This window comes from Pyxicephalus adspersus, chromosome 5 (genome assembly GCF_032062135.1).
Source record: "Pyxicephalus adspersus chromosome 5, UCB_Pads_2.0, whole genome shotgun sequence".
In the NCBI taxonomy this organism is placed as follows: Eukaryota; Metazoa; Chordata; class Amphibia; order Anura; family Pyxicephalidae; genus Pyxicephalus; species Pyxicephalus adspersus.
Window position 1 is genome coordinate 44,674,605 of NC_092862.1, and position 9,940 is coordinate 44,684,544.

General features: G+C 37.9%; 1 protein-coding gene across 5 annotated transcripts in view; it reads right to left on the bottom strand.

Moving 5' to 3' along the window:
- Positions 1 to 9,634, bottom strand: part of RBBP8 (RB binding protein 8, endonuclease) — a 40,337-nt gene extending 30,703 nt beyond the window's left edge. For 3 of the 5 annotated variants that reach the window (XM_072411326.1, XM_072411323.1, XM_072411327.1), the window contains exon 1: positions 334 to 476. The gene's annotated coding sequence lies outside the window, so the exon portion shown is untranslated. Of the gene's footprint in view, positions 1 to 333; positions 477 to 9,360 lie in introns of those variants that run through there. The other 2 variants (XM_072411325.1, XM_072411324.1) reach the window with 2 other exon arrangements.
- Between the last annotated feature and the right edge of the window lie 306 nt (positions 9,635 to 9,940).

Here is a 9,940-nt window from a genome sequence, read left to right on the forward strand (position 1 = left end):
GCTGGGTGAATGTGCCAGCGGCTGCAGGGGGTTTAGCACATTGCTATAGGGTTCCTCTGGTAAGTCTGCTATAATGTGTAAATATACTTACTGCCCATACATGAATGTTAAGGAAAGGTGAAAGTTACCATATAGTTTAATACTAGAAGTACATTACAGCAATGCATGGTCCAGTGAAGGGTCTGGAAATGGAGAACATTCACCAACTATAATTCTCCCCTAATATAGGGAGAGCAATAACCCAGCATGTATGACATTGTATGGGGACTCCTAAACTTCCTTCCCATGACCGGCTCAGCCTGCACACATGGGGGCTACAGGCTGTTAGATTACCATACACAGCGGCTCATCTCTCCACTGCACGGACATCCCCGCTCCGGCTCCAGCTGTGTCCCGGGCGGGAAATACAAACATGCAGGAAGTCTGTCACAGCATTACGTCCGGCCCATTCATGCTACACCGGCATCACACTGCACACATTACGCCGTGCTCGTGTCCAGGTCCAGGGCTGCGCATGCGCAATGTTGCCTGGCGTGCCGAGCCGTACTAGGAAACAGCCACTGCGCGCTCACACATGTAAATAACCCGTCTCCATGGAGATATGGAGTGTACATTACATATACTAAGAATGACAACTGTATATGTAGCCACTACACTTACCTGAAGTTACCTATAAGTTAAATGTTGTTGTTTGTAAATAATTAAGGACTAGCTATTTTTTTTTTAAACAGTATACTCTTACTAGCTTCAATAAATATAACTAAAAAGGAAAAACAAAAAAGTTATCATATATAGCTTCAATCCAGTGCAAAAAATAGCGCCTCACAGACCATGCATCTAATGTGTCCATTTAATAAAGACAGCAAGCAGGACACACATGGAGCCTATTAATAATATTATTATTATTAATAATAATAATAATAATATTGAACAGTATTTATATAGCGCCAACATATTAGGCAGCGTTGTACATTAAATAGGGGTTGAAAATGACAGACAGTGACACAGGTGGAGGAGAGGACCCTGCCCAGAAGAGCTTACAATCTAGGAGGTGGGGGAAGTAACACAGAATAGGAAAGGGGAGATATGGAATGGTGGGAAGTAGTGAGGTTTTAGGAGACAGATGAAGACGGGTAGGCGAGTTTGAAAAGATATGTATTTAAAGCTCTTTTATTTAGAGCAGAAAGAATGAGCAAGCTAAATAGGACAAGAAAGACCATTGCAGAGAGTCAGGGCAGCCCTGGAAAGTCTTGAGCTGTGTGTGTGATGAGGTTATGGGAGAGGAAGTCATTAGTAGGACATTGGAGGAGCAAAGAAAGTGGCTGGGGGAGGATTTTTCTATCAGGTCAGAAAGGTAAGGCTGCATACACACGTCAGATGATTGTTTTATTGTTAGTATCGGATGAGAATCTGACGTCTGTACAGCGGTCATCTGATGTTGTTCATGGATTTGTCCTGACGGATCTATGAACAGCCGTAATGCAAGCAAAGAGGAGAAAGCGCAGCAGGATGCCGCACGCTATTTCCCCCCTCCCCATAGAGCAGAACGTTGCTGTATGTACAAAGCTTGTTCATGCATCTTTCAGTCTTTTGTCATTGGTAAGGATCTTTCACGATCCTTTCCAATGACAAAAGACTAATGTGTGTACTCAGCATAGGTGGGACAAGAACTGTGGAGGGATTTGAAGGCAAAGCACAGGAGCTTGAAATTGATTCTAAGGTGAAATTGAAGCCAATGACGAGAACTACAAAGAGATGCAGCAGAAGAGGAGCGATGGAAAGGATGGATGAGTCTGGCTGCAGCATTCATATTAGATTGTAGAGGAGAGAGTCTTGTTAGTGGAATAGCAGAGAGGAGGATGTTACAGTAGTCCAGACAAGAGATGATAAGAGCATGTACAAGGAGTTTGGTGGTCTGTTGTGTTGCACAGGTGAAATGTTCTGAATATGGGGATTAAAGAAGAGGGAAGAATTGAAGGTGATGCCAAGACAACGTTCCTAAAGGGAGGAAAGAATGACAGTGTTATTAACAGTTAGGAATATGTCAGGGGGAGATTTGGAATGTTTGGGGGGGGTATGATAAATTCTGTTTTATCCAGGTTGGGTTTGAGAAAACTGTCAGCCATCCATGATGACAATCCATGATGACAGCATGAAACCTTGTTCAGGGGGACAAGTCAGGGGTAGACAGATAGATTTCAGTGTCATCTACATACAGATGGTACGGTAAACCAAAGGAGGATATGAGATTACAGAGAGAGGAGGTGTACAGAGGAAAGAGAACCGGTCCAAGCACTGAACCTTAGTAAACACCAACAGGGAACAGGTGCTATTTTTTCAGCTACTGCACATTCTTTTCTCTTTTACCCAGACATAATTTCAGCTGTGCGTTGTCATATTCCAGTTTTATTGTCACTGCAATTGATTGGTAAGTGTTTGGAATGATAAATCAAACTTGCCAAAGAGTATTGTCAATGTACAACTTGATTAGGCAGCATCATGGACATTCCTTATATTCACAAATCCATTGTATTACCTCAGACCACATACTTTTCTTCATTTCTGGACAAAACAATAGCTTAAATAAACAAAAATCTGACTATTGATGGTGTCTTATGACAACCTTGCATTTTCTCTATATAACCTCTGCACATTACTGGATAAACTGGAATGGCTCCTGCATGTGCAAATGAGGAAGTACAAACTATATCCACAGACAGTAGAAGTGTGGGAAATGTGCCTGTTATTATGCACAAAGACACAATCTCGTATTATTAGTCTGTTCTGTATGTCTAAATGACTTGATGATATATAAACATGTAAGTTGTATATTTTATATGGGCAAATTATAAAGTTTAGGTTAATCCTGTCATGGGGAAAGGGGGGACTGCTGCAGGTATGAAGTATTGACATAAGAAGTTCCTGCACATAGCAACATCAACCTGCAAGACATTTTGTCATGAGCAAAGGCTGGACTACTCTGATAAGCAAAGCTTTACCACTTCCAGGCATTCTTGAAGCTTGTTCTTAAGCCTGCCCCCACACATTCCTGATTTCCTATCACGATAAAGAACAGCCTTACTCACCAATAGGAATGGGAAGGCAAACTCCAAAAAAAGAGGTCTCTCCCTTTATCTCCATTAGTTTGATCACCTTCTCCTTGTTTTTAAAGACTAAAGCTGCGTACACACCTGCAATTTTTCTCGTTGGAAAGGATCTTTCACGATCCTTTCCAACGAGAAAAGACTGCACGATGCATGAACGATGCTGTACATACAGCACCGTTCATGCTCTATGGAGAGGGGAGGGGGAGAGCGACGGAGCGGCACCCTGCTGCGCGCTCTCCCCTTCCCTTTCATTAGGATCGGTCGTCGTCCATCGTCCATGGATCCGCCAGGACGGTCGTCGGACGATGGACAACGACCGACTGTACACACAGCAGATTTTCGCCCGATAATTGGCCGATACCGATTATCGGGCGAGAAAAATTTGCCGTGTGTACGCAGCTTAAGTTTCCTGAAAACTAGTAAATAACTTTTGGATAAATGCTGATGGCTTCTTACAACCCTATGAAGTCTTCATCCTCCACCCAAATGCTTCAGCCATTTTCAGGTGTATCCAACCTCATACTCCTAAATCCTAAGTTATGCATTTATTTTACATGGAAGAGCAGCAAGAGGCCTGAGACACATTTTGATTGGGCTTTTTATAGCTACTGAAGCAAAGATTTTTGTTTAGAAGTACTTTCTGCTAAATTCAGAAGAGTAAGAATCCAGACATGCAATCCACTTGTGTCTACCTGTAACTGAATTAAATTGTAAAATGACTAAAGGCTACTTTATTTTATTACACTCAAATAACAAGTATTAATAATGGTAAATGTATTAACCCTGTTTCTCAACTAGGGTTCCGTATAACCCAAAGCTTTCTTCAAAGGTTGCTGAGGATTTCTTGAGCAATGAGCAATCTGTGCGGTTCAGGTCAGTTTAGGTGACCCCGCAATGATCTTTTTGGCTATCTGTTAGGGTGATATAGTTATAGCAGGTATTCTCTATAGACATTAAAGTTATTTCAGGGGTTCCCCTGTGTTAAAATGTCCAGAATAATGAAACTTGATTGCTGATAGTTTGTTTACAATTGCTGCACATGTATGCACCTATCACACAATGACCTCCAATGCCCTCTATGTTGGACAAGAGTTAAAACACAGGTTATTCAATTCTGCGTCATTTTTTATCAGATCAGGAAAAAAATCTGTGTGCATCGTGGCTGCTTAGCATGCTGACCCATGCTGCAAGTGCAAATCATCATGAGTGCACACTGTCCCGTCTCCTAATGCTATGTCTGTGTCATAGTCCATTTGTATTGTAACATGTTTGCAAAAAAGAAAAAATTACTTTTATAGCTTGTGGAAATTATTTCTTGAGCTTTTTAATGCCCTTTAAACCTATGGAGGTTAAAAAACAAGAACAATTTAAACAATTGGTCTTTATGCTACATAGTGATTGAGGTTAATGTTTAACTTTACTTGCAATTTGCAGAACTCATACTGTACATAAATGTGACAGCTGGTCAAAATAAAAATATCTCTAAGACAGTGATGGCTTGTAAATGTTTGATTTATGTTATCCCTGGATAGAATAGAAGCCGCCCAGAGAACCCCTATGCAATAGATGCAGTGTGGATCAGTTTTAGTCAGCTAATGTCCAAAACCATAATTTATGTGCCTGCAATTAACTGCATTCATGTAAGAATGAATAGTCAAGGGGCCTTTAAAAAAGACTTGTCATGAAAAAAAATATTTGGGCTGTAATTGCTCATCTCTTTTTCAGAAATTGTCAGATGCCAGGATGAATACATCGTTTTCTGAAGAACTGTAACAAAGCAAACATAGAAATAAGGAATTCCTTATCTTCCTCTAATCTATGACTTAAACTATATAAAGTGTCTATAAGTAGTCCTTAGATGTAATGGCTGTATTAGTTTTCTTTTTTAAGTTTTTTTTTTTTTATTTTCACCTGCTTGCCTGCCTCTATACTAATTTTGTTTTGTAGTTAACAGACACAATAGCACAGTGAGATAGCACAGGAGGTTAAAAGCTTACCTAATTTTTTTTACAAGATCTGGCCTCAGAATAAACAAATATAACAAAAGGCTTCTAATTATATATTAAAAAGACCTGAAGGGACCACATAATAGAATTTGTTTGTTAGAATTTACATACACTTGAATAAAGGCACAGTGAGGCACCAAACAAGCTAAAACTGCTTCACTTCTTTGTTCCGCTCATTCTCTAACACCAGTGCTCATCCTTGGCTCCTGTCTGCTCACAGTCCCTAAAGAAAATAGAAGAAAGCTGACACACAGCAGCAAGCCATTGAAATATTTATTTTGAATCAAACGTACAGCTCACGACATGCTGACCTGTTTCTTCTGACAGATAGGCCTTAGTTTTAGCTGACTGTCATTACCACATACTCATAACTTTACCCCTCCTCACACACAGGTTAGTGGAGTCAACATCCTAAATATTAAATAACTAAACAACAATAAAAACAGAAATTTACACATAGTTTACACAATTGAAAACTAGCAATTTTAGGAAATCTGCAAAAACGTACCTATTTGCATAATGAGTGGTGCATTTTTATAGGCAATCTTTTAGAGTAACTTTTGATTTTGGTGGTTAAATAAAACACATCTGGGAGGTGAGCAAAGCTAATAATAGGCCAGGTTTCTATAAAAGCATGCTAATTATGTCCAAAATTGTCTATACATATTATCAATTATTTGGAAGCTAAATAAGTATTATCACTGGAAATGGAAAGCTTGCGTTGTTATGAGTAAGTCCAAAGGATGTGAGAGGTGTGCATTGCACTGCACAGTACAGACTTCCCTGTAAAGCCACAATCAAACTGTAATAATTAAACGCACTGGATGTGTGGACAGATTGTAAAATTGCTTTATTGAAATAAATTGTATACACCTTGTAAAAAGATGTATTTGAGCAAAAAAGCACAGAAAGACATCCAGTCTTATAAGACCTTTTTTTTCTAAAATAACTAATTTGCTCATGATAATAATGATATTGTATTGTGGAAGCAAATCCTGTATTTCATAGTAAAAGCATGACAGTAAGAACAAATGCTTAATGACCAATAGCAACATTTTAACTGGCATTGTTTGCCAAGTGTTTTACAGGTACAGTATAACAATGTTTCACTTTTCTTTACTTAGATGTTTAGTGCATAATAGTTATGTTTAAATCACAATGTAGGATTATTAGCACAGTTCAGTGCACCTCTGTTAGATAATATTAGGCTGAGGAGGTAGCCATAACATTTCTTATTTCTTTCTTGTTATGTGTAAGATTTCCATTTTATGTAAACTAGCTGCCATGTAAACTTATTGCCATGGGAATCCTGTAAGTACATGACACATTTGTTTCCAGTTTGTTATGGCATGATACCACGGCCATTTTGATTTTTGTGTTTCCATTAGGCTCAATGAATACTGCCAATTTCTTTATTTAAATAATCAATAATGGATAAATAATACTTTTTCCAAAGATGATTTTGCTGGCCTTTGGTGGCTATAATATCATGACTTACAAAAATGATATTGGATCTTAAAAACCAGAGAGGGGGGAATTTTATCTGCTTGTGCAAATGCTACACAGTGGCTTAGTATGTGCAGTTATACAAACGCTAATCTAGCTCAAGGACAGAATCCAGATTTCAACACTAGTCAGATGTTCTATTTCACATTTTTTCCGGTGAAAGCCTTTTCTGGCCATAACGCTTTATCACCTATTTATTACATAATAATAATATTACATATTGTAAAACATAATACACATTTAAAAATATTTTATGGGAAGAAAAATGGTAAACCTGGTTAACACTTTATATTTATATTATATATATAATATATGCATATACTGTACATTTTATATTTTTTTATATGTATTGGGTATATAGTGTTTCTACCTGCAATTGTATATACATTTATATTATATATATATATATTTATTCGGGTATGCAGCAACTAACCTATGCAGCAGTAACATCATTTACCTGTCAACAAGCAAATTGTTGATTCATGTTAAAAGGCAGTTTTCTGCAGTGCCCAGGCTACACATAACTTGCAATTGACTAACGCTATTCGGCTTGAATGCATCTTATTATCATTGCCCCGCAAAACTGTTGAAGCATGAATTTAGTTTGATCTTTAAATATGAACTTTAAGGCTGAATTTAGGTTATATCAGCAAAATAGATTCCAGGTGCATAAGCACAAAAGCGTGAATTTCAGTTTTAATCAGCTGTATATACATGACACTTTAAACAAAAGGTATTCAAACTCTTACAGTTTGTTTTCCTAAAGCTGAAATGTAATGTGCTTTTATTTCAACCCCATTTTTTCCTTTTTTGTCACTCAATACCAATCTTAATCTTTAAATAAAACTATCCTGTTTTTATGACATGTCCTATTTTAGACCCAGTAATGCTATTAATAGGTCTTTGTGCTTCTCAGTGCAATGCATGTAGATCATAGCTGGTAAATGGAGTTAGGATATAGCTTTCTAAATACAGACAAGCTCCCTAGCTAATGCCTGCATGTGATGATTCAATCTCCATGATTAAAAGCTGAAATTTACCTAATGAAAGTGTGTGCCAAAGTCAGAATGTAAAGAAAGGGCTTGATGATACTGGATGGCTTCTAACCACGAAATTAGGCAGGCTATGGCTTTCTTACAATGTACACTGTGAGAAGCTCACAGCGTGCAAGTCAAAATAGGCATTTACAGTATAGGAGGGAAGCTTTTACTGTGCTAAACTAAAGAAAGCCAATGCCTAACTAGAAAAGTCTATCCTCTGTTGGCTTACTGCAAAGAAGGGCCCACTGTGGTCTCTCTGCAGAGGTCTCACACTCCCCCCCACCCCCCACTGAGTCAGTGGTAAAGTTTCCAATCAGCAAAGCTCACACTTCCCACTGATTGGAGAGCTTAAACTCAGCGGAGGCTGTATTGTACCTCTGCAAAAAAAAAAACAAAAAAAACATGGTTTCCACATACAGAAAAGGGTTCTGCAGAATGCGGGCAGCATAGGCTTCTCTTCTAAATTATGTGAACTGCTGAATAGACTGTATTAGGGATCTCAGACCCATATTTTTACATCTCATAATCCATAACTGCTTTGAATTAATTTCTTATCATCTTGGTTCTATAAATGGTGCAGATAGCAAACAGATAATGAACACAATAAAATGCCAACGTTTTATGGTTTTAATACCGCACCTCTACAGAGCAGGAAATTCTGACAATAGGAAATGACTCTATTCCCATTATCACAGATCTCTCAAGAAATAGAGAAGACCAAAGTCCTTTTTTCCCAGCTCCAGCAGAATAAAGAGATAACCACCAATTAACACTTTGTTTTTCTATTTTTTAAAGCAAAGAGATGGAATTGTTTGAGGGAGGCACAACGAAGAGTCTGACCCATTTACCAATAAAATTGTTACTTTGATCAAGGACCACTAAATGTTATGCCTATACTAGGAAAAATATTAATTTCTCCATACCTTAACTTGGTTTAGAAACATTAAAACAAAGTCACTTCAATAAAGTTTTTTTTAAATAGATACTTAAAAATAAAAAAATATTTTAATTATGTTTTTTTATGTACCGTAATTTTGTAGAAATAGCAACAGTAACCAGCAGAAAACTTTATTCACAAAGTGAAGTTTTTTTTTTTTTTTTTTAGGAATTCAGCAAAGTCAGTGAATTCTGTAAGATGTGGTTATAGATAGGTGTTAGAATACAGTAGGAGAGAGGGTCAGAGATTGGGAGATATATTTATCTGCTTACAACATGATCTAAAAGTTCCAATTGTCCTGAGCTAAGGAATGTTCCAGGACACAGAGGCATGATAAAACCTGCCTTCATGCTTTCTTATACAGTTTATCTGGAGCATAATACACAAGTTCTGGGGTTAATAAGTTACATTGCTGTGGACATTGCTGCTATCTCTTCCATGCATGCGGTTGTGCCCAGGATGGCAGTTCCAATCATAGCATACTGCACCAACTCCCTATGTGGTAATGTCTTTTTTGTTGGAAGCACAGCAATACCATTAAACTATTGCAAGTATAGCAACAGCTGTGATAAATTGCAAGCTCTGCATGGTTTTATATCAATAGACTATAAAATGTGTTATGATTTGTGTGCAATGCAAAAGCTTTGAATTGCCCACATGCTGTAACTTGTAACGCAAGTTTGTAGTAAATAGGAACAATTCATACTTATATAGTATATTAGGTACAACCCACTCCCATAATAAAGTAATAATACCAAACTTACAGTTGTGATAAAGAGCCCCCGTAGAATTAATGTCAATTGTGTCTTCTTCCTATAGCTGTAGTCTCAGATATAGATGGTGAAATGGAACCTGGACCATCCTGGGGCAGCTGCTGCTGGTGTGTATGTAAGAAGAGCTACACCTCACATATATACAATGTGGAATGGATATCCTAATATGCTTTTCATTCAACTTGCTGGGCAGGTTTCTACATTCTGTGTAACATGGAATGATACCAGAATTTGTTGGCATATGAAGCCAGTCAAACCGGTTCCTCAATCACCTAGAAACAAGTCCAACCAGTCTGCATCAAAGGCTAGAGAAACATGCTGTGGCTCAGCACCACTAAGCTTCATCCACTTCTGTGAATGATTCATTCCTTCGTTAACTCCCAACGAATGGAGAGAAAATGTTGTAGCCTCCAGCAAAATATTTTTGCAGACACCAGTGGGAGTGGCAAGCATCTATGTCAAGTACTAAAAAACCCTTTAAAATACATTAGCTAAGCTTTAGTATAGTTTTTACCTTGCACACGTGTATTAGGGGACCCAGAATAGAATAACAAATGAGGTGCTGAAAAGT